This window comes from Pristiophorus japonicus, chromosome 5 (genome assembly GCF_044704955.1).
Source record: "Pristiophorus japonicus isolate sPriJap1 chromosome 5, sPriJap1.hap1, whole genome shotgun sequence".
Lineage (NCBI taxonomy): Eukaryota > Metazoa > Chordata > Chondrichthyes > Pristiophoridae > Pristiophorus > Pristiophorus japonicus.
Genome location: NC_091981.1, coordinates 147,905,803 through 147,930,301, shown reverse-complemented (window position 1 = coordinate 147,930,301; position 24,499 = coordinate 147,905,803).

Sequence of the window (24,499 nt, the reverse complement as noted above, 5' to 3'; positions counted from 1 at the left end):
GTTGTGAACCTGTGGAATTCTCTACCGCAGAGAGTTGTTGATGCCAGTTCGTTAGATATATTCAAGAGGGAGTTAGATAAAGCCCTTATGGCTAAAGGGATCAAGGGGTATGGAGAGAAAGCAGGAAAGGGTTACTGAGATGAATGATCAACCGTGATCTTATTGAATGGTGGTGCAGGCTCGAAGGGCCAAATGGCCTACTCCTGCACCTATTTTCTATATTTCTATATTTCTGTGTTTCTGTGCTGCTGATGAGCACAGTACCTCATGGATGCCCAGTTTTGAGTTATTAGATCTGTTCTGAATCTATCCCATTTCGCACAGTGGTATTGCCACACAACACAATGGAGGGTGTCCTCAGTGAAAAGACAGGACTTCATCTCCAAAAGAACTTTGTGGTGGTCATTGCTACCAATGCTGTCATGGACAGATGCATCTGCGACAGGTAGATTGCTGTTTCCTCAAGGAGCCCAACCAGAAAATCCTCCTCCACTGCATCGCTACCAGTTTGGTTCGCCCAATCAATATGTAGATTAAAGTCACCCATGATAACTGCTGTACCTTTATTGCATACATCCCTTATTTCTTGTTTGATGCTGTCCCCAACCTCACTACTACTGTTTGGTGGTCTGTACACAACTCCCACTAGCATTTTCTGCTCTTTTTTATTCCGTAACTCCATCCATACCGATTCCACATCATCCAAGCTGATGTCCTTCCTTTCTATTGTGTTAATTTCCTCTTTAACCAGCAATGCCACCCTGCCTTCTTTTCCTTTCTGTCTATCCTTCCTAAATGTTGAATACCCCTGGATGTTGAGTTCCCAGCCTTGGTTACCCTGGAGCCATGTCTCCGTGATGCCAATTATATCATAACCATTAACTGCTAGCTGTGCAGTTAATTCGTCCACCTTATTCCGAATACTCCTCGCATTGAGGCATTGAGCCTTCAGGCTTGGCTTTCTAACAGACATTGCCCCTTTAGAATTTTGCTGTTATGTGACCCTCTTTGCTTTTTGCCTTAGATTTCTTTGCCCTCCACTTTTGCTTTTCTTCATTCTATTTTTTGCTTCTGTCCCCATTCTACTTCCCTCTGTCTCCCTGCATAGATTCCCATCCACCTGCCATATTAGTTTAACCCTTCCCCAGCAGCACCTTCAAGTACTCCCTCTAGGACATTGGTTCCGGTCCTGCCCAGGTGCAGACCGTCCGGTTTGTACTGATCCCACCTCCCCCAGAACCGTTTCCAATGTCCCAGGAATTTGAATCCCTCCCTTCTGCGCCACTCCTCAAGCCACGTATTCATCTGAGCTATCCTGCGATTCCTACTCTGACTAGCGCGTGTCACTGTTAGCAATCCTGAGATTACTACTTTTGAGGTCCTACTTTTTAATTTAGCTCCTCGCTCCCTAAATTCGTCTCGGAGGACCTCATCCCGTTTTTTACCTATATCGTTGGTACCTATATGCACCACGACAACTGCCTGTTCACCCTCCCTTTTCAAAATGTCCTGCACCTGCTCCGAGACATCCTTGACCCTTGCACCAGGGAGGCAACATACCATTCTGGAGTCTCGGTTGCAGCCACAGAAATGCCTATCTATTCCCCTTACAATAGAATCCCCTCGCACTATAGCTCTCCCACTCTTTTTCCTGCCCTCCTGTGCAGCAGAGCCACAAACGGTGCCATGAACTTGGCTGCTGTTGCCCTCCCCTGATGAGTCATTCCCCTCAAAAGTATCCAAAGCGGTGTATCTGTTTTGCAGGGGGATGACCGCAGGGGAACCCTGTACTACCTTTCTTGCACTGCTCTTCCTGTTGGTCACCCATTCCCTATCTGGCTGTGTACCCTTTATGTGCGGTAAGACCAACTCACTAAACGTGCTGTTCACGTCCTTCTCAGCATTGTGGATGCTCCAGAGTAAATTCACCCACAGCTCCAGTGCCACAATGCGGTCTGTCAGGAGCTGCAGGCGGATGCATTTCCCGCACACGTAGTCGTCAGGGACACTGTAAGCGTCCCTGACTTCCCACATAGTACAGGAGAAGCATAACACATGTCTGAGCTCTCCTGCCATGACTTAACCCTTAGATTATCTTAATTTGGCAACAATAATGCTAAAGGTAACTTACCAATAAAGAAAAGAAAAAGAAAAACGACTCACCAATCCAGCCAATCACTTACCCCCTTGGCTGTGTCGTCACCGTTTGATTTCTTTCTACTTCTTTTTTGCCTTCTCTCCCAGCTACAGCTGCACCGGCTCGCCTCATGAACTCCCGCCTCCCATCTGCCACCGCTCTCCTCGAACTGTTGGGCCTTTAAATGCTGCTCGCCTCATGAACTCCCGCCTCCCATCTGCCACCGCTCTCCTCGAACTGTTGGGCCTTTAAATGCTGCTCGCCTCATGAACTCCCGCCTCCCATTTGCCACCGCTCTCCTCGAACTGTTGGGCCTTTAAATGCTGCTGGCCTCATGAACTCCCGCCTCCCATCTGCCACCGCTCTCCTCGAATTGTTGGGTCTTTATAGGCCGCTAGCCTCAGGAAATCCCACCTCCCGCCAAATAATAGCAGGGCTACAGATATAGTTCAAAACAATGAAGCAAAATATTAAGCTGGAAACAAGCTCAGAATGGATATTTCACCCATGAGCAGAGCATAGGTGGTGAAAGGAAAGATACATTATGTGAAGTAGGACAGATATCGGTAGTAATTACTGTCAATATTGTACGGACACTTAATGTAGATGAGATTCCTCTCTCCTCTATTTTAATGGAAGTGCTAAGCTATTTAAAATAAATAATTTAATATCTCAATAATAATTTAAAATAGCAGAGAGAGGAATTTGATATGACTGCAATAAGCATTGGTTTGACATTGTCATAGCCAGTCATTTCTACCCTATAATGAGCTATTTGAGAGGATGAAGGAAACAGAGGTAGCTCCACTAATGATTAAATGAACTTGTTCAATGTATTTCTCAGTCATGCAAACTAGAAATGCACCAGAATCAATCTCCAGTCTGTCCTAGATTAAGTGATGGTAAGAGTATTACAATCGCAACAGTTCTCTTTCAATAGGTGTCAGTCTTGGCTCAGTGATGGCATTCTTGTTTCTGATTAAGAAGATTGTGAGCTTAAGTCTCACTCCAGAGAGCATGGAATCTAGGCTGTCATTGCAGTGCAGTATTGAGAGGGTGCTGCACTGTCAGAGGTGCCATTTTAGGACGAGACATTAAACTATGGGTGACTTTATAGGATCCAATTGCACTTTCTGAAGAAGAGCAATTGTGTTCTTCCAGTGTTCGCTCAACAGTCATAGAAACATAGAAACATAGAAAATAGGTGCAGGAGTAGGCCATTCGTCCCTTCGAGTCTGCACCACCATTCAATATGATCATGGCTGATCATGCAACTTTAGTACCCCATTTCAGCTTTCTCTCCATACCCCTTGATCCCTTTAGCAGTAAAGGCCACATCTAACTCCCTTTTGAATATATCTAATGAACTGGCCTCAACAACTTTCTGTGGTAGAGAATTCCACAGGTTCAAAATTCTCTGAGTGAAGAAATTTCTCCTCATTTCGGTCCTAAATGGCTTACCCCTTATCCTTAGACTGTGGCCCCTGCTTCTGGACTTCCCCAACATCGGGAACACTCTTCCTGCATCTAACCTGTCCAATCATGTCAGAATTTTATATGTTTCTATGAGATCCCCTCTCATCCTTCTAAATTCCAGTGAATATAAGCCTAGTCGATCCAATCTTTCTTCTTATGTCAGTCCTGCCATCCCGGGAATCAGTCTGCTGAACCTTCGCTGCACTCCCTCAATAGCAAGAATCTCCTTCCTCAGATTAGGAGACCAAAATTGTACACAATATTCAAGATGTGGCCTCACCAAGGCCCTGTACAACTGTAGTAAGACCTCCCTGCTCCTATACACAAATCCTCTCACTATAAAGGCCAACATACCATTTGCCTCCTTTACCGCCTGCTGTACCTGCATGCCAACTTTCAATGACTGATGTACCATGACACCCAGGTCTCGTTGCACCTCCCCTTTTCCTAATCTGTCACCATTCAGATAATATTCTGCCTTCCTGTTTTTGGCACCAAAGTGGATAACCTCACATTTATCTACATTATACTGCATCTGCCATGCATTTGCCCACTCACCTAACCTGTCCAAGTCACCCTGCAACCGCTTAGCATCCTCCTCACAGCTCACACTGCCACCCAGCTTGGTGTCATCTGGAAACTTGGAGATATTATATTCAATTCCTTCGTCTAAATCATTAATGTATATTGAAAATAGTTGGGGTCCCAGCACTGAACCTTGCGGTACCCCACTAGTCACTGCCTGCCATTCTGAAAAGGACCCGTTTATTCCTACTCTTTGATTACTGTCTGCCAACCAGTTTTCTATCCACATCAATACATTACCCCCAATATCATGTGCTTTAATTTTGCACACTAATCTCTTGTGTGGGACCTTGTCAAAAGCCTTTTGAAAGTCCAAATACACCACATCCACTGGTTCTCCCTTGTGAACTCTACTAGTTACATCCTCAAAAAATGCTGGAAGATTTGTCAAGCATGATTTCCCTTTCATAAATCTATGCTGACTTGGACCAATCCTGTCACTGCTATTACATCTTTAAAAATTGATTCCAACATTTTCCCCACTACCGATGTCAGGCTAACTGGTCTATAATTCCCTGTTTTCTTTCTCCCTCCTTTTTTAAAAAGTGGGGTTACATTAGCTACCCTCCAATCCATAGGAACTGATCCAGAATCTATAGAATGTTGGAAAATGATCATCAATGCATCCACTATTTCTAGGACCACTTCCTTAAGTACTCTGGGATGCAGACTGTCAGACTAAAACCTGGGGTTTTATCAGCCTTCAATTCCATCAATTTCCCTCACACAATTTCCTGACTAATAAGGATTTCCCTCAGTTCCTCCTTCTCGCTAAACCCTCGGTCCCCTAGTATTTCCGGAAGGTTATTTGTGTCTTCCTTAGTGAAGACAGAACCAAAGTATTTGTTCAATTGGTGTGACCAATTCTTTTGTTCCCCATTATAAATTCACCTGATTCTGACTGCAAGGGACCTACATTTATCTCACTAATCTTTTTCTTGTCACATATCTATAAAAGCTTTTGCAGTCAGTTTTTATGTTCCCTGCAAGCTTACTCTCATACTCTATTTTCCCCCTCTTAATTAAACCCTTTGTCCTCCTCTGCTGAATTCTAAATTTCTCCCAGTCCTCAGGTTTGCTGCTTTTTCTGGCCAATTTATATGCCTCTTCCTTGGATCCCTAATTTCACTTGTTAGCCATGGTTGAGCCATCTTCCCCATTTTATTTTTACGCCAGACAGGGATGTACAATTGTTAAATTTCCCTCAACCAATACCATAAAACAGATTATCTGGTGATTAATCTCATTGCTGTTTGTAGGATCTTAATTTCTAAACCCATATTTGAAATATCTATCTTCCAATTCTGGCTGCTGTGTTTCCTTCATTACAGCAGACTACACTTCAAAACGTACTTAATTGGCTGTGAAGTGCTTCAGATGTCCCGAGGTTGTGAAAGGTGCAATAGAAATACAGGTAATTTGCTGGTTCTCCACCCTTGATCACTATCCAGTGATCTCTGCTGGAAATATGTGTGTGTCTGTGTGTGTACGCGTGTATGCGTGTGTAGAGTGAGGATAGGATGAGACTTGGCTGTGACGCACTCAAAGGCAAATATCTTGCCAACATGCACTTTCAAACATCACACATGAACGATGGGTACTTAGGTGATATACTGAAAGTTAAATGATGCCCACTGAACCATACTGCTATAGATATCAATGCCCTCAACAGAGCAGATGTGACAAACTTGGTCAAAAATAATAGGAGATAGGAAATTTGACAATGGGCATAAAGGAGACAGCAGCAGATACAGGTACTCATTATTATAACAACAGAATAAGTGAAGGAGGAGGATTGTGAGAGAAGAAAAATGTGGTTGTATGCATCAGTGCAGATTTAATAAATCATTTAGTAAAGCAATAGCTGGTAGGTCAGGTAGGAAATCACCTTTGTGATCTCAATTTCAGGTTTTCTAAATCCATAGTTGAAATACATTTCTTCTAATTTTGGGTGTGAAATCAAAACAAATGCTTTTGCTGTTGAATAGAACATGTCACAAGGATTTGCCTTCAGCTTACTGAGGAGAATATATTTTAACTTTTCAGACTGAAGGGGGCCGAAATTGCCTCACCCCCTCCCGAAAATGCGCCATACATACGCCGTTTCAGCTGTTTTTACCGGTGCGGTGGATGCGGTGGCCTCTTGAGGAAAATTCTGCCCGTTGTCTTTTTTTTCCAGTAGCCCGGAAGTCGGTCATAATAGGGGTGAAAGTGTGGCGGTGAGCGGAAGTTCGCACACTAGAGGGACGGAAGTTAGGGGGGGGCGAAGCGCCAGCTGCTGTCACTCATCAGCATAGCGCTGATGATGTCATCATGCAGGCGTGTCACTACGTCTCTCCCCTTCACTTAAAGGGGAGGGCCACTGTGATTCTTTAAGTTAGGTCCACTGGGCCACCAGGGAGGGTTTTGGCTGGGCCAGTGGCCTGACACCCAAGAGGGTGTGCCAGGCTGTCTGTTGGCGGCCTGGCCGAACCCAGGGGCATAATTGTCAGTCAGACCTGGCAGTCAGCCGACAAAAAAAAAATACCGGCCGCGGCAGTGTGCCCTCCCCTTTAATGGCAGCCGCACTGCCATTTTACAAGCACTGCAAACACAATGCACCAACAGAAAAAGCTGCCGGTGGCACCAAGTGGCAGGAGCAAGATTTTTTCTGTGGAATTTCACGACCGGGGTGGGGGGGGGGGGTGAACATTGGCGGTGCGCACTCTGATGTCGCACGTAGGATGGATCAGCAGCAGCGGAGCGGCAGTGGGGGGAGCGGGTCGCTGCTGGGATACCGCAAGAGCAAAATTTCCAAAATGGCGGACATTCCACGTAAAATCGATGGCCATTCTATTCCGCAGCGTGGCTGCTGATTTCCAGTGGTAGCAGGCCTTAAGGGAAGGGCAATTTCGGCCCCAAGGAGTTTGTACCCTGCCCATCTATCTGGAACTGATCTGGACACAGCTCCAATACAAACAACAAAGTCGAGGTCGGTAGATTTATCCATGCAGCACCGAATTTGGTCACTAACTGGCCTACTATACTCTCAATATAGCAGGCAGCATGCACGCACGTGTTTCCTTCTGGAAGTTTGGCGCCCGCCATATTGGAAAATTAAAGTAAAAGATGTCTTATACCCACACCAGAAGTAAATGTTAGCCCCTTTGCATATGCAACTAATTGGCCTATTTGAGGCCGCTACTTTACGATTGGTTTTCCGGAGGCAACGCATGCCAGCACCAGCCTTCTCTCCTAACCCACGATCCTCCCTCCCAACCCACCCATCAACTGCTGCCGCTCCTGACTGCTGGCCACCTCTCCTGACTCCCGGCCTCCTCTCCCAATCCCTGATCCACCCTTCCACCCTACGATCTTGACCTCCAACCTGCCATCCATTCACCTTACCCTGGCCTCCTCTCCCAACGCATGATCCTCACATGCTGAACACTGCATTCCCCGGCCCTCTTGATCCCAGGCTCTTTGATCCCCGGCCCTGCGATTCCCAGCTCCAAACCCAGGCCCCGCTTCCATCTCTGAACACAATCCGACCCTTGGACGCACTTACCTGAGGGCTGCTGTGACGCTAGCTGGCTGATGAAGCTTGCTGGCTCCATTATAATGAGGCCCAAGGCACAATAGTCAGGTACAGAGCATGTACCCTGAGCTGCACAAAAATGGGTGCATGCAAATTTCTAGACCAATATCTATAAAGGTCAGGAAATATACCAGTTAAAGTGCTTTTAAAAAAGCGCATCTTGAATTTATCCAACAAACAAATTCTCAAAACTGTTTCCTATTTTGATACCCTTGACAACCATACTTACCTATTGATAAAAATGAAGCATATGGTCAAACAAAAGTTTGACCAGCTGGATAAGGAGCATTAGTAGCTAGATAAGAAGAATTTATTTCAGTGCAATGAGACCATTGCAATGGGCGATAGCAGCAAAGAGTGATTTTGCCCATGATAAAGATGAAGAACAACTGGGGAAAGCAGTTCATTCGTAAACCTCCTGAGCACTGCTTCCTCTACAAAACTCCCAGTGAGTGCAACATTGACACCCTGATTGTGGCGCTGTTATCAATTTTATAATGAAAAGGATATGATGAAGTCTTACAAATAGGCTGGGTTTACTCAGCTGCCTTTAAATGATGCATTAATTACAGGTAAGTGAACAGTTGTGTCAAGGATTTTGCATAAAACTTTCAGGTATGTGAGCTGCTGCCCCAGCGAGAAACCTTCCTCTCAGCTGTGACTGCCTAATACCACTCCCAATAATATCTTGGTGAGTTATAGTGAAGTTAATTCTGAGAATACTTCAAGCAGACAGCACCATTCTCAAAACATGCAATAGCAGTACTCTGCGAACATTTGAGGCTAGATTTTCCATTATTTTTGCATGCATACCGCCCACTTAACATCCACTTTAACGCTGAAATGAGGCACAACGCCCATATTGCCCAGTTAGCCACAAAATGAAAAGTAACACCCATTTCTCGGTCACTTATCGGCGAGCGTTACTTTCGGCATGTACGTAACGCCAATGAAAAATAATACCGCCCGCCCACTTTCTTTGGGCGGAAAGATCAGAATGAGCGAAACCAACGCCCATAATATCACCCGACATGTAATTAACACCGTGATTTAAAAATACCGCCTGGCCACTGTTTTTTGTCGTAAAGATCACATTTGCCAAAACTACGCCCAGAAAATCGGCCAGCGTTATTTTTGGCACCTCGCACGTATCTCGCCGACAATATTGCTCGCCAAAAAAAACGCTGTGAGAAAGTTGAACTGACCTTATTATGTCTGCAATTACCAGCGAATAACTCCACGAGGCCTTGTATTGTGAATAAGAGCTGTGTGACTTCAGTCCATTTAATATGACTGCAAAGTGAGGGGCAGCATGGCTGGCTACCTTTTATAAGCCCCTGCACACCCAAGGCAGGAAACCCCTGGGCCTCCAACAGCAGCGCCCTCAGGTGGTACATCGTACATAGTTACATAGTGAATACAAAGAGTTTGCATACATGACATCATTTCCCCCCAAATTCTTTGATGCGAGTTGATTACAGGTTAAGGCGAACCGAAGCCCTTGATCATCTGAGTGTCGCTTCTAGCCTGGGTGAGTTGGTTGGGCCACTGCTGTCTTGCAGTGCGACTGGTTGGGCTGGACTGTTGGGAATGGTGGGGTGATCCTTGTGGTTGGCCGCGAGGTCTGTGTCGATTGGGCATGTATCGGCAGGTCGCTGAAGATGAGGTCCTCTTCCGGTGGATCCTGGTTATCTGTGAATCGTAATTTGGTTTGGTCCAAATGTTTTCTGCACATTTGACCGTTAAGCAGTTTGACAACAAACACTCTATTCCCCTCCTTGGCTAATATAGTGCCGGCGACCCATTTGGGGCCCTGACCGTAATTCAGCACAAACACAGGGTCATTTACAGTGATGTCGTGTGATACAACCGCGCGATCATGGTACGTGTTTTGCTGATAATGCCTGGTTTCCACCTGATCAATGAAGTCAGGGTGTACTAAGGAGAGCCTGGTTTTGAGTGCTCGTTTCGTTAGTAATTCTGCAGGGGGAGCCCCGGTAAGTGAGTGGGGTCATGTCCTCTGGCTGAGCAGTAACCGGGACAGGCGGGTTTGTAAGGAGCCTTCCGTGACACGTTTCAAGCTCTGCTTTATGGTTTGGACTGCCCGCTCCGCTTGGCTGTTAGATGCGGGCTTGAACAGGGCAGATCTGACATGCGTGATGTCATTACGGGTCATGAATTCATTGAATTCCGAGCTGGTGAAGCATGGACCATTGTCGCTGACAAGAATGTCGTGTAAGCCATTGGTAGCAAACATGGCCCTGAGGCTTTCAATGGTGGCTGTGGCTGGATGCCATTATAGCACATTCTATCCATTTGGAGTAGGCATCCATAGCAATCAGGAACATCTTTCGCAGAAAGGGGCCCACATAATCCACATGGATCCTGGACCATGGTTTTGAGGGCCGGGACCAGAGACAAAGTGGAGCTTCCCTGGGAGCATTGCTCAGTTGTGAGCATGTGTTAGACTGGTGCACGCACAACTCCAGGTCCGAGTCAATGCCGGGCCACCAGCTGTGGGACCTGGCGATAGCCTTCATCATGACTATGCCTAGGTGGGTCACGTATGAAGGTTTCCCTGCCTTTCTTTGTCAAGATAACATGGTTGCCCCATAAGAGGCAAGCTGAATGGATCGACATTTTGTCTTTACGAAGCTGAAACGGCTTGATCTCATCTTGCATGTCTCTAGGGACCACTGACCAGCTCCCATTGAGGGCGCAACTTTTTACAAGGGATAGCAGAGGATCCTGGCTGGTCCAGGTCTTAATTTAGTGGCCGTTGCAGGTGACCCTTCGCTATCAAAGGTATCCATGGCCAGTAGCAGGTCTGCGGGCTGTGCTATTTCCACCCCGGTGGTGGGCAATGGTAGTCGGCTGAGAGCATCAGCGCAGTTTTCAGTGTCTGGCCTGTGGCGGATCACATAGTCGTAGGCAGACAGTGTTAGTGCCCATCTGTGGATTCGAGACGAAGCATTGGTGTTTATGCCTTTGCTTTCCGAAAACACTGAGATTAGGGGCTTGTGTTCCATCTCTAACTCGAACCTGAGTCCAAACAAATATTGGTGCATCTTTTTTACACCATAAACACAGGCTAAAGCCTCCTTTTCAACCATATTGTAGCCTCTTTCGGCCTTTGATAGGTTTCTGGATGCATATGCAACCAGTTGGAGTTTGCCCACTGCATTGGCTTGCTGCAAAACACACCCGACACCCTACGACGACGCATCATATGCTAAAACTAGATGTTTATATGGGTCATATAATACCAGCAACTGATTCGAACACAGTAGGTTTCTGGCCTTCTCAAAGGCAGCCTCTTGATTTTTACCCCAAGCCCAGTCATCTCCCTTTTGTAACAGCTTATGCAATGGTTCCAGCAAGGTGCTCAACCCTGGAAGAAAGTTACCGAAATAATTGAGGAGTCCCAGGAACAAGCACAGCTCCGTTACATTTCGTGGTGTGGGTGCATTCTTGATGGCCTCTGTCTTCGAGTCCTTGGGTCTGATCCAATCTGCCGCAATCTTCCTCCCCAGGAATTCTACCTCTGGCACATTTGGGTCGTTTCAACCGGAGTCCAACTCTGTTTAGTTGACTTAAAACTTCTTCCAGGTTGTGCAGGTGTTCGGAGGTGTCAAGGCCAGTGATGAGGATGTTGCCCTGAAATACGACGGTGCACGGAACTGATTTCAACAAGCTCTCCATGTTTCTTTGGAATATGGCTGCAGCGACCGAATCCTGAATGGACACCTGTGGTACACGAACAGTCCTTTGTGTGTGTTAATGCATGTTAATTTTTTTCGACGACTCAACCAGCTCCTGGGTCATGTAAGCGGAGGTTAGATCCAGCTTGGTGAACGTCTTTCCCCCTGCTAATGTCGCGAAAAGGGCATCGGCTTTGGGTAGTGGGTACTGGTCCTGTAACGATACTTGGTTGATCGTTATTTTGTAGTCGCCGCAGATTCTGACCGTGCCATCGCTTTTTAGTACCAGAACAATCGAGCTGGCCCACTTGTTGAACTCGACTGGCGATATGATTCCCTCGCGTTGAAGTCTGTCCAATTCGATCTCCACTTTTTCCCTCATCATGTAGGAGACTGCTCGAGCCTTGTGATGAACTGGCCATGCCTTGGGACCAAGTGGATCTGTACTTTGCCACCTGTGAAGTTGCTGATGCCTGGTTCAAAAAAGATGGGAACTTGCTCAGCACTTCAGCACAGGAAGCATTGTCCAGGAAGATAGTGCTCTGATGTCTTCCCAGTTCAACCGAATCTTCCCCATCCAGCTTCTGCCAAACAGCGTTGGCCCATCGCCTGGTACAATCCACAGTGGCAGCTCATGTGCCTCTCCATCATAGGATACTTTTACATTCACACTGCCAATAACTGGTATCAGTTCCTTGGTGTAAGTGCGCAGCGTTATCTGAATTGGGCTCAGCTTGGGTCTTTGTGCTTTGTTGTTGCCCCACAGCATTTCAAATGCCTTCTGGCTCATAATTGACTGACTCGTCCTGTGTCCAGCTCAATGGATACAGGAACGCCATTTAATTTGACTTTTATCATCATGGGAGAACTTTTTGTGGAGAGGGTGTGCATCCCGCACACTACTCCCTTGGGCTGAGTTGTCTCTCTAGCTTGTCCTTTGTGATCCACACTGGATCGGGACTCTTCTGCCGACTCCACTGCCACATGGTGAGTCGCAGTACGTTTGCACATTCACTGGAGGTGGCCCCTTGTTCTGCAGCTTTTGCACGCATTGTCTTTAAATCGACATTGATGGGCCCCATGATTACCCCTGCCACGCCAGCATTGTGTTAATGATTTCGCATTTGCACCCCTTGGCGGCCTAGCAGCAGCAGGCATGTAGGCTCTGCTCTGTACAGTTGTTATTAGTTCAACAGTTCTGCCTGCAATCGGCATTATTTTACGTACATTACTTGCCAGTGAGCTCCGATTCTGGTAGGACGTCATCTGTATGGTATCGTGAATTAGTTCAATCAGCTCATTGTATGTCTTATCTTTGGCTTTCGTGGGTGCCAGCATCCCTGACAAGGCGGTAGACCTCGGGCCCACAACTGGTCAGCAGTATTTCGGCTGGCTGCCTTTTATATGCCCCTGCACACCCAAGGCAGGAAACCCCTGGGCCTCCAACAGCAGCACCCTCAGGTGGCACATCGTACATAGTTACATAGTGAATACAAAGAGTTTGCATACATGACAGACCTGAACTAATCACAGCGATAAAGACGCCATTTTCTAAATCGCAGGTTGCATCATTTAAAAGGCTGCTCTGCTTCAACTTCGGGGGAGTTTGGATGTACTCTGGAAGTCTTTTAAAGTGATGTGAACATCTGAACAAACATCTTTTCATACTATAGATGATTGTAATTTACTTTAGGTGTCTTAGTGGGGACATTTATTGCTTGTGAACAATCGGTGTAATACTGATAGCTATTGGAATGGGCCTGTCATTTTTCAACCTGTCTTGATGACCATGCACATGCTGCAGGCTTGAGATGGCAGAAGGTACATTCAACAGCATTATGTGCCCAATGTAAGACCTGCCAGATTGATGAGGAGGACCAGACATTACACCCCCCACACGTACAGGGAGAAGTAGTCTCACCTCAACTTGTCCGACACCACCTGCCTTAGGAGACTGCTCTTCCACAAGGAGGTTATCAGTGAGATATGCCAGCTCATCAGGAGAGATGTGCAGCTTGCCAGCGCCATCAGAACTGCACTGCCTGTCGAGGTCAAGGTCACCGTGGCACTTTCATTCTACACGTCGGGTTCCTTTCAAGCCTCAGCTGCTGACAGTTGCGGTATATCTCTGCATGCCACACATCGCTGCATTAGACAAGTCACTGAAGCCCTTTATGCATTCAGGATGGACTTTATCAGCTTCCCTATTGTTGTATATGGAGAAAGAGTCAGACTGATCACCGTGAGCTCAAAGTAAAGTGTGACCTTAGTCTTTTATTGCAGGTCTCCAGAGTGCCTCTCCAACCTGTGAAGCCTCCTTAAATACCTGTGCTCCCAAGGGATTATGGGATCCCTTGGGATTCCAGGGGATGTGCCCTCTGGTGGCTGTACAGGTTAAATACAAGTATACATATATAACGCCTATGACCAGGGCGGCTCAGACTGAGAGGGCTTTAGGATTCTACCGAATTGCTAACTTCCCCAAGGTGCAGGGAGCAGTAGACTGTACGCACATCGCGATGCGGGCACTTTTTCAGGATGCAGAGGTTTTTAGGAACCGCAAGGGACTCCACTCCCTGAATGTGCAACTTGTTGTCGACCACCAGCAAATTATTATGCAGTGAATGCTAAATTTCTGGGCAACATCCATGATGCTCACATTCTGCATGAGAGCACTGTATCTGACATGTTTACCAGTCAACCACAAGGTCAATGCTGGATGCTTGGTGACAAAGGATATGGTCTCACCACCTGGCTGATGACCCCCCCCTGCGTGACACCCACACCAAAGCCGAGAAGCAATACAACGAGAGCCGCAGAGCTACTTGCAATATCATTGAGAAAACTATTGGAGTGCTTAAGCAGTGCTTTAGATGCCTGGACCACTCAGGTGAGCTCCAATACCACGCTGAGCAGGTAGCTCAATTCATGGTGGTGTGCTCTGTTATGTATGTAACCCTCGGCAACCTGTATCATACCACTACCAGAGGGCCTACCTGTTGGAATTGTAAGGGGTGGTCCTGGGGGTCACGATCACTTCTCACCCACTTGAGCGGTTCGAATCGCTCCCACTCCCTTGGGTTCTGGACTCTGAATTTATTTGGGGGATGTGATAAAGTGCAAAGGACAACTGGTTTGGTGCAAAAGAACTTTGATTTTATTACAGACAAGAAAGTACAGTGTCAAGCTTATAATCACTCTAATAAAGAATGCATTACACATTCAAAGGAGGTTACAGTAAAAATTACACCTCCCAACACCTAATCCTAGCTAGGTTAGACTCCAGGGCAGGCAGGGACTATGCTTACCAATCCTTTCTGGTCAGTTAGCGGTAGTTCGCGATTTTGGGGTTCATTGAATTCTGTAGGTTCTGCTTGCCATACCCCGAACGTCGGAGAAGACTTCTTACTGCGCAAATTTCAGTTGGGTTGAGTCCGCTGATGCGGTAAGGCGGGTTTTGGATCTATGGGGTAAGTACCAGGTTTTCTTCATTAGAAATAGGTTCAAAGTCTTTTTAGGTAATGTTTTTCACCTGTTGATAGTCAGGCCTTAGATTGTAGAGTGGAAACTTTCGATTCTTTGGTTTCTTCCTGTTGTAGTTTTGTTTCGTGTTTGGTCGATCGCGGTGATTTTTCGTTGGTACCACATTGGTTGTGGTTGGTTGCTGCCGTGATGGTGATGTTCTTCCTTCCTTCAGGACTTCAGGACTTTGAGGCTGGAGAAGTTAGTTTACAACTGTCGCGTTGGTTTCTGTCCCTGTCTTGATGGCATACTCGCAGTATAGCATCTGGTGTAGCATGGCATACAGTGTATCCTGAGGTAGTAGCAACCTTGTAACTACCTAGCAACCCAACCTCTGTTAAAAACAGGGGCCAGTAATACGGTTTGAGCTGTTCTAATCTTCGCACCAAATCAGTTCAGAATTCTTTGTTTAAATTTGGCGGGCTTGACTCTCTGTAATATTTTGGCGGGCTCGTTAAAAGTTAATATGTCTTGGGTGGGTTGCATTTCTAAATCTATTTCCTGATGGAAATATTAGCTTGGTAATTGCAATGTCCTTTTGTGCTTGGTATTTTGCATACAGGCTGTGGTGGGCTCTTTGTTCTTATTCATGTTGAAGATGGCTTTTCCCAGTTTGGTTTGATGGCTGGCCATCTCTGAGTTATTGTTGTAATGTAAATGTCTCTTGTGGAGAAGGGTTTTCGAATGTCCATTCCTCCAGACAAGTTAACTTAGTCTCAACATTCAGACAGCTCCAATAATCAAGTGGGCTTCTTCAAGCCTAGGCCCGCCCACAGGCTTGAATTTGTCTTGTAAAAGTCCAAAATTCAATTAAAGTTCGTAGTTTCTTCCATAAGCACTTTAGGATTTCAAACTTTCCGGTAGATAGTCCCAAATTAAATTTCCTTTTGAATGAGCCCAAACACTGGGGGTGGGGGGGGTTCTCCATGCATTTTGCACCCTTCAGAGTTCCAAGGGATCCCAGCATCCCTTGGGAACACTGTATATAAGCAGGCCTCCTATGCTGTATCAGCACTCTGAAGTTTAAATAAAGGAGCTAAGGTTATATTTACTCATTGTCTATAGTACTCAGTTGCATTACTTTATTATGAACATAACATGCTCCATGCTGCATAACTTGGCTATCAGGAGGGGACAAGAATTGCCCGAAGGGACTGACGGTCCACCTCAGCAGAGAGAGGAAGAGGTGGATGAGGAGGTAGATGCTGACCTCGGGCCAAACAATCAGGCTGATGCTGAAGCCATGCCCCTGCCCCCCTTTAGACCACAGGAAAGGGCCCATGGTGGCTACATAGCTGCAAGACTCATAAATGAGCGCTTTGCTTGAAAGAACGTTGTTGTTATTTACAATGCTGCAACACTGCTGGGTGTGCAGGTCATATATCAATGGTGTGCATCACCTTGGTGACAGTTAAAGTTTAAAAGTTTAAGTTGATTCAAGTTAAGTGTAATTATACCCTTTCATGCTAAGGAATCACCAGTGTGCAACGGGGCAGCTATCTGAGACAATGCGCAACAAGGTTATGTTAACTAAAAAACATTTAATCGAACCATTTGTGTGAAATCATAATTAGAACGTTAAAAAAAAACATCCCACCCCCGCCCCACCCCACCCCACAACAAATTTATCACATTTACATCATTGGATTGGTCACCAGTTCCAGCAACACAGAACACAAACCAGCAATTTAGCCCTCTCGCTCCTTCCCCTGATCATCCCATCAAGATAGCATCAACATAAAAATATGCCCAAGACAACACTTGCGGCCATGCACCTCATTTTCCTTCCGTGCCACCCCCACCCCTCCGCTTCTCCTCCCCATCTCTACCCCCTCCCCTTCACCTCTTGACTCCAAGCCGCCTGGCCGAGGAGCTCCTCAGGCGCTGCTTCATTGGGGGGGATAACGGCAGAACAGCTGCTTGAACGGATATGGGAGAGGACGGTCCCGAGGTGGGAACATGCTCCAAGCCAGAAGCAAGATTTTCTTCCTGGCTCTCATGTGTCGTTGGCAATGGGGGTGCGGCACCTTGGGGTGCAGTGCCATGCTCTGGGACCACTGGGGGACCTCTGCCACCAGTGTTCCTGGCTATCAGCTCCAGGCACTCCACCATCCGTGGCACCTACTCCATCATGCTGGCAGACATGCTGGCCAACTGGAGGGACATGCCCCCCATTGTCTGGAGGATCTGCTGACCTATGTCAAAACTCCTCCTGGACAAGTGTACCATGTCCCCGCTCAGATCTGCTGCTCGTGGAACAGACCTGCCGCATCGAACCAACCTCCGCTTGGTCGGCGCCGTCCTGGAGACACCTGGCGGCCCTGTGGCAAGGTGCTTGGGCCCACATTGGATGTGGGATTGGCCGCAGGAACACTAGATGTCATCGGTGTCGCATGGATTATGAAGGTTGGGGATGCAGGCTCCTCGAAGTCGGCACTGTCGTCCATTGAGAAGGGACCCAGCAGATGCACGGGCGAGAATCGGTGCTCCTCAGCACCAGAAGGAGGATCGTCCGGTGAGAACGGACCTGCGCCCACACCTTCTGGGCTCAGTGTTCTTGCATGGGGCCACGCTGCTGGCTGAGCTGCAAAAAATAAATGAGGTTATTAGAGGAGAAGGGGGTGCTAGGGTCACAAGGTCATTCCAGCGTTACACACAGCATATGCACGACAAAAGCAGCACTGCTGTCAAAATCATCACAGACATCACATTTCATGACCATCAACAAATTCTGCATTGCAATAATTCTCATGAGGACATCATTATTTAGAGAAGAATTTTATGATTCATCGATCATATAATATTGGTCGGATATGAGTGGGTGTGGCATCTATTGACTTTACATCACGCAGTGGTGTATAATTTACTCACGTGCCATCACATCAGGCTCTGCTGCTGCTTGCGTGGCCGACCGGGGATGGGTCCCCACTAGTGCCAGCACCCACTCCTCGATGTCAGTGAGGTCGATGATGACTGGTGGCCCCCCCACCCATTTGCCTCTGCTCGGCCCTATTCCTCGAAAGCTTCTTCTGTAAAAGGTAGCAACAGCACAACATGGCATGAGATTATTGCGTGATATCATTGCTAGGTACTGTCACAGAGACTGATACAACACATAACCAACAGATGTAATCATGATTATAATGAAAATTATCATTCTTTACCTAAAGATGTGCACCGTGACCACGGGCTTTGAGTACAACCTTCCCAGTATAAGTGCAAGACATCACATCTGATTTTAATCACGCATTACACTTACAATTCCAATTATATAAATATATAAGTACATGTAAATAAATGTAATACTTACTCTGGCGGATCCGACAAGGTCGTTCCATTGCTTGTGGCCTTGGTTGCCCTCACGCACCTCGTTGGTCGCCGACGAGACCACCTCGGCTATCTCGGCCCATATCTTCTGTTAAACCTTTGGGGTGGGCTTCCCACGCCTTCCCTGGATCAATTGACCCCAGCGTGACTCGACCTTCTGCATGAGGGAGGCATTTGCCTCGTCCGAGAACCTCCTTGCTCTTTTGCGTCCTCTCAATTGTTCCTTTTCCAGCTAACTGCTTTCGCCAGCATCCTCAGTCTCCACAGCATGCTGGGTCGCCTCCTCCATCCCTTCCATGTTAAATATTATTTTTTGCACAAAAACTCGCTGCCAACTACCTTCTTTGTGCTTAATAGGCTTTTTGCTGCTGGTGAATCTCCCTCGTGCCTCTCACAATAGCCAAAGAAGCACACAACACACCCACACACGCATTCAGTCCCTCTCTGCTCTCTCCCTCTCTGTCTCCTCTTATGCACATGTAATGATGACCCCTGACCTCCTGAAACACGGGAAATGAGCATTGCGATGCCATTGCTATGGTCGGCGACACTTTATGGCAAAAATTCCAAAAAATTTAACGCTACCGCCCATTTCAGATGGCTCAAAAATGGAAAGTGAGGGTTTTGAAAATGGGCGATACTCTGGTGATCTCAAAACCCATTTTTACCGCCCACGCTGGAAATAACACCCATTTTTGGCCGATCTACACAAAAGTGGATAGTCTAGCCCTATAGAGTTCAGCTTAGTAACTTGTCAAATCTGTCTCATTCGAAGACAGCCAACAGAAGGGCCACTGGAGAGAGAGGGGGCAAGGGAGAAATATAGCAACAGACAGAAGGAAAGGAGAGAGTCAGACTGACAGAAGGTCTCAGAAAAGATAGACACAGAAGGGATAGAGGAGACAAAATAGAAGGAAGCACATGGAAGGGAAGGTATTGAGAGGAACAGATGGAAGGGAAGGAGGTGAGAAACAGAGGGGAAGGATCAGAGAGAGACAGACGGAAGGGATGAAATAGTCAGAGAGACACACAGAAAGGAGCAAGAAAGATAGAAGGAAAGGAGCAAAGGAATAGAACAGGCAGAGTGGAGGGGAGCTACACATTAAAAGGAACTGAGACAGATAAAAGATGCAAGTGAGAGAGAAAAGGAAGGAGGAGTGAAACAGAAAGACATTCAAAATGAAAGTTAGAGAAGAATGCAAAAGGGAAGGTGAAAGAGACAGAAAGGAAATAGGAGTGAAACTTTTCCATCCCCAGACTGACCAGTATTCCTATTCTTACCTACAGCGGTAGCAGAGGCTGGGAGTATTTTGATGGCATCAATTGTAAAAACTGTTGAGAATGATTGTTTTTGTTTGTGTTGATTGTCGAGGATAATTTGTTGTGTAAGCGAGCCACTAGGAAACACGGGCTTAAAATATAACAATAAATATATATATTTGCTCCAGGTCTTCAGGATTTTGTCCACCCCTGTAATTACAATGAACTTTTTAGAAAAGTGTCCAATCTTTGCATCTGGTCACATTATCAATGGCCTGTGAGATCACAAAGAGAATATTTGGAATGGGGTTTCCTCACTGCAGCTGCAGCAGAGGGCTGACAGATGGACCTGAAAATCCATGCTCTGACCTTCCGTCAGTCCTGCAACTGCCTTCATTTTCATGAAAATAGGTGACCTCCGTGAACTTTTCAGCTCTGTATAGCTGGAAGACGTGAGTTTAAATTTTGTCATGATCCTCAAACAAGAATGGAAATAATTCATTTGTGAATTTTTCAGAAATTCATTTATAAATAAAAAGAGTGTTCTTCATAAACATCAAGTTTTGTCCTGTCCGGCCATTTCTGGGTAATATTGGAATTGTGCAGCATTGTCAATGAACAAAAAGCCTCATTACTTGATTTGATGATTTTATTTCGTCCAGCATTCCACTCACCAAGAAAAAATCTAACCATGTCTGGTCTTTTAGTTTGGATGGGGGCTGGGAGAGTGGGGGGAGGGGTGAGGGGTGGTCATTCAAATCTGTGTCAATCTGTGTTGCTACTGGGAGGTTTTTGGAGAGCAGACTGTTGCACACAGGAGCACCTTGATTCTCCACAGGATTTAATGTGTTCAAGAGAAGAGGGAACAAATAGGAACCTTGTTGATAGTCTGTGTGTTCTGCATTATTTCTGACAAACCATATACAACCTTTGGTTTAAAAAATAACACCTGATGCTGGGAAGATGTTCAATAATGTCTTATTAGATGACAAAAATACAATATTGTAGAAAAGAAAATAATAATACATCTTAAAATAGCTTTCATTCACTGTTCATTTTATAAAATAGAATGAAAAAAGCTGCCCTGTGTTATTGTTGATATGGTTATAGATGAGCCATTTTCAGTTCGGAAGAAGTTGTTGTGAAACACTTACCATCACTGTTAGTCTGGTTATGATGAATGTACTTCATGAATTATATGCAGAATTGTAGTGTGCTTTGTGTCCTGACCTATAACCTACAGGAGGAGTTGCATAGTCTAAAGAGTAATGACAGACTTCATTAGGAGACAAACTCAGTGAGCCAGCGGTAATTCTAACAGGCACAGCGGGAATTCTAACAGGCACAGGAAAGATGAAATACTTGCAGTAAAACCGGAGTATTTCAACTAATAAATTAGTTTTTCAAAAAACACAGTGTGTGGGTCTGCTCTCTCTAGGTTAGAACAGCAAAAGCACGTTCATAGTTACAGAATTAAATATAATTTTCAGTGTCCTTTCACTTTAATTCAAAGATTCTATTAAACTATTTATTGTAATTTATTAGGTCAACATTGGCAATAAATGTAAATATCTCAGTACAAAACTCATATCTATAAGATGTAATTTAATGTATCAATTTAACAATAATTGTCCCAGAGAGATCATTAGCTAAATTTAACAAATAACTGCAACATTTGATTACATTTTCTGCTGTTTTAAGTCTAATGATGAATTGATTTAATTAATACAAGTTTGATGATGTGATTATCAGTTTTATTTGGCTCATGAATATGTGTTTCTGTACACATATCAAACTGGTAAGGTTATTTGCCATCCAGTTTAATTTCAATGCAGAGCTTTTTCTGCTTTTTAAGACTGAATATGTGGAATCATTATTTACAATGCTTTTATTGAGTAAAGCATTCTATCAATTAACAAATGCAAAAGATGGGAGTCAGCACAATAACTTTGCAATGCTAACCTCACAGTTCTCATGCAATTCATATTTTGGTCCCTGCATTCTCCTATTCTGCCTCCCCAAGGTTGGAGAGCATGTGGAGCTACTGTCGATAAAAATTATAAAATGTATGGTATCCCGGCTACAGATGTTGTTTTTTCAAGAGACGCTGAGGGCCAACAGTTTCACATTTAACTCTGAATATGCCACATAAGAACCCAAGCAAGTGATATATAGGACCAATCGTGGTTTTACATCATTGTGGCTACACAGAAACATGCTGAGCCTGAAGTCTACCATATATAAACATTTTTTTAGCACAGACATGCTATTCCAAAGAAGGACATGCATGATTCAAACAGTCCATTAACTCAAAATATATTTTTAATTAATTTCAAAAATCGTTTTCTCAGGTCATTACATTGTCTACATTATTACCTGTCCATGGTGGGAGGGGAGGGGTGGGAGCGAAGGTGACCCAAGTGAAGGAGGCACCAAACAAAGAGCAGAGCTTTCCCACAGGGCAGAAAAGAAAATTGGAGGGTAGCATCATTTATCTCCGAACAGCCATCTCAAGGATAGCATTGATACAGGAATGTGAGTAGCCAGTTTCCCACCATCCAAATTACATGGAAATATATAGGGCCCTATTTTTGTCACCGTTGGATGCCGTTTTTTTGGCGTCCGCTGATTTTTTAGGAGCAACAATGATTTTGCAATTTTCCTCAAAGTTTTTACGCCAGCGGCGACTGTTAGCGCCGTTTTTTTGTACACAAGTTTTTTTGGCACAGATCTGGTTGAAAAACTGATTTCTGCGCCGTTTTTGGCCCTTTACCAGATTTTCGCCAACAACGATTTCTTTCAGGGCAGCGCACAGTGGCTTTAAGTACCGATCAGAAAAACCCTACATTAACTTAAGGAAATCGGCGCTGACTATATTTCTGAGTTTTTCGAGCGAGGCAAGAAGACAATTTAAAACACAAATTCAAGATGATTTTTGCAGCGGGAACTCGGAAAATAACTTAGAAAGTTCATTTTTCCCACAGATTGTTTTTGAGAATGGGCAAATTGCGATTCCATCCCACTACACCACTGAATCTCTTCTGCCGTGGCTCCAGGCACGGGTCGGAGGAGTGCCAGCTGGCTGAAGGATTGCTCCCTAGGCCGGACACAAGCACAGGAGCTCGGCGCTTGGATACCACCCCCCCGCCTCCCCCGCAACCCCCCCCGGGCTCAGCTTGTAAAGAAGCCCGGGGGAGGGCATGTGGAATCCAAGCGCCGAGCTCCTGTGATTCTGTCCGGCTGAGGGAGCGATCCTGCCGGCATGCACTCCGAACTGTGCATCGGAGATGGCACAACACAGCAGCAAACATAAGCATTTCGGCATAAGCTATAATTAGAGTTCCATAAATCTCTGTGTGCTGTGTCTCCATAGAGACAGAGTTTAGTGTTGCGCATGCGTGCAGACCAGGGTGTGGTCCGTTCTGCGAGAGCGTCACCCACCCAACAAAGGTGTGTGTGTGCTGTGCTTCAGTAAGTCTCACAATAACAAGAATAACAAAGTTAAGAATAATAATTATGGGTGCAAATCTTACTATGCCTCATGTAAGGTTGGTTTACATGCATGGCATGTGGAGGCGACGGCTGTGACGACACCGGTGTCACACAAACCAGATCGCTCAGGCATTAATGGGGAGGAGGCCGTACCCTAAACGAATCTACAGGTACAGGCGCTCATACCTACACCTGAGTGAGGCAGATTGCATTCGCAGGCTGCGATTTAGAAAGCAGGTCATCACCGAGATCTGCCAGCTAATCAGGTCAGCCATATGGCCAAAAAGTGGCAGGAGGATTGCTTTACTTCTGGAAGTGAAGGTCACTTGCAGCACTTGCCTTCTATGCTTCTGGCTCATTTCAAGCAGCAACTGGGGACATGTGCTGCATCATGGATGCTACCTGGGTATTTGGCATCCACTGCCATGATCTGATGCAGCACGCCACCTATTGCTGCATTCGACAGGTGACTGCTGCACTGTATCCAAAAAGGCACCAGTTCATCAATTTCCCTGTGACCATGCAGGCAATGCGAGAAAGGGCTGTGGGGTTCTTCAGAATTGCTGACTTCTCAAAGGTACAGGGTACGATTGACTGGACCCACATCACCTTGAGAGCACCTTTGGACAACTCTGAAGTTTATCGCAACAAGAAAGGGTTCCATTCCCAAAATGTGTAGCTCCTCTGTGATGATCTGCATCGGATCATGGCAGCAGATGCCAAATACCCAGGTAGCATCCATGATGCTTTCATCTGTAGGGGGTGGTCTCGGGGGTCAGGTTCACTTCTGACCTTCTGAACAGTTCGAATCGCTCACATTCCCTGGGTTCTAGACTTTGGATTTATTTGGGGATGTGACAAAGTGCAGCAGACAACTGGTTTTGGTGCAAGAAACTTTAATTTTATTCAGGAAAAAAAGTACAATGTCAAAACTTACAATCTCTAGAATAAGGAATACTTCATTACATGTACAAAAGGGGTTACAGAAGATAATACACCTCCCACCTTCCAATACCTAAATCTGACCAGGTTAAACTCTAAGGCAACAGGGATAATGCTCACCAATCCTTTTGTTCACAGTTAGCGGTGGTTCGCGATTTCGGGGTTCGCTGGACTCTGTAGGTTCTGCTTGCCATACCTCGAGCGTCGTGGAAGACTTCTTACTGTGTAGTCTTCAGTTGGGTGGTGTCCGCTGATGCAGTAGGGTGCATATTGGATTTATGGGGTGAGTACCCACTTTCTTCTGGTAGGAGTAGGTTTTAAAGTTCTTTTAGGTAATGTTTTACCCGTTGGTAGCTCTGGGGTAGAGTGGAAACAGCTTGCGAATCTTCGGGTTTTTGTCAAGTTGACTTCGGTTTGGAAATCGTTGGTCGCGGTGGCTCAATATTACCAATTTGGTTGCTGGTAATATCTTGATGGTTG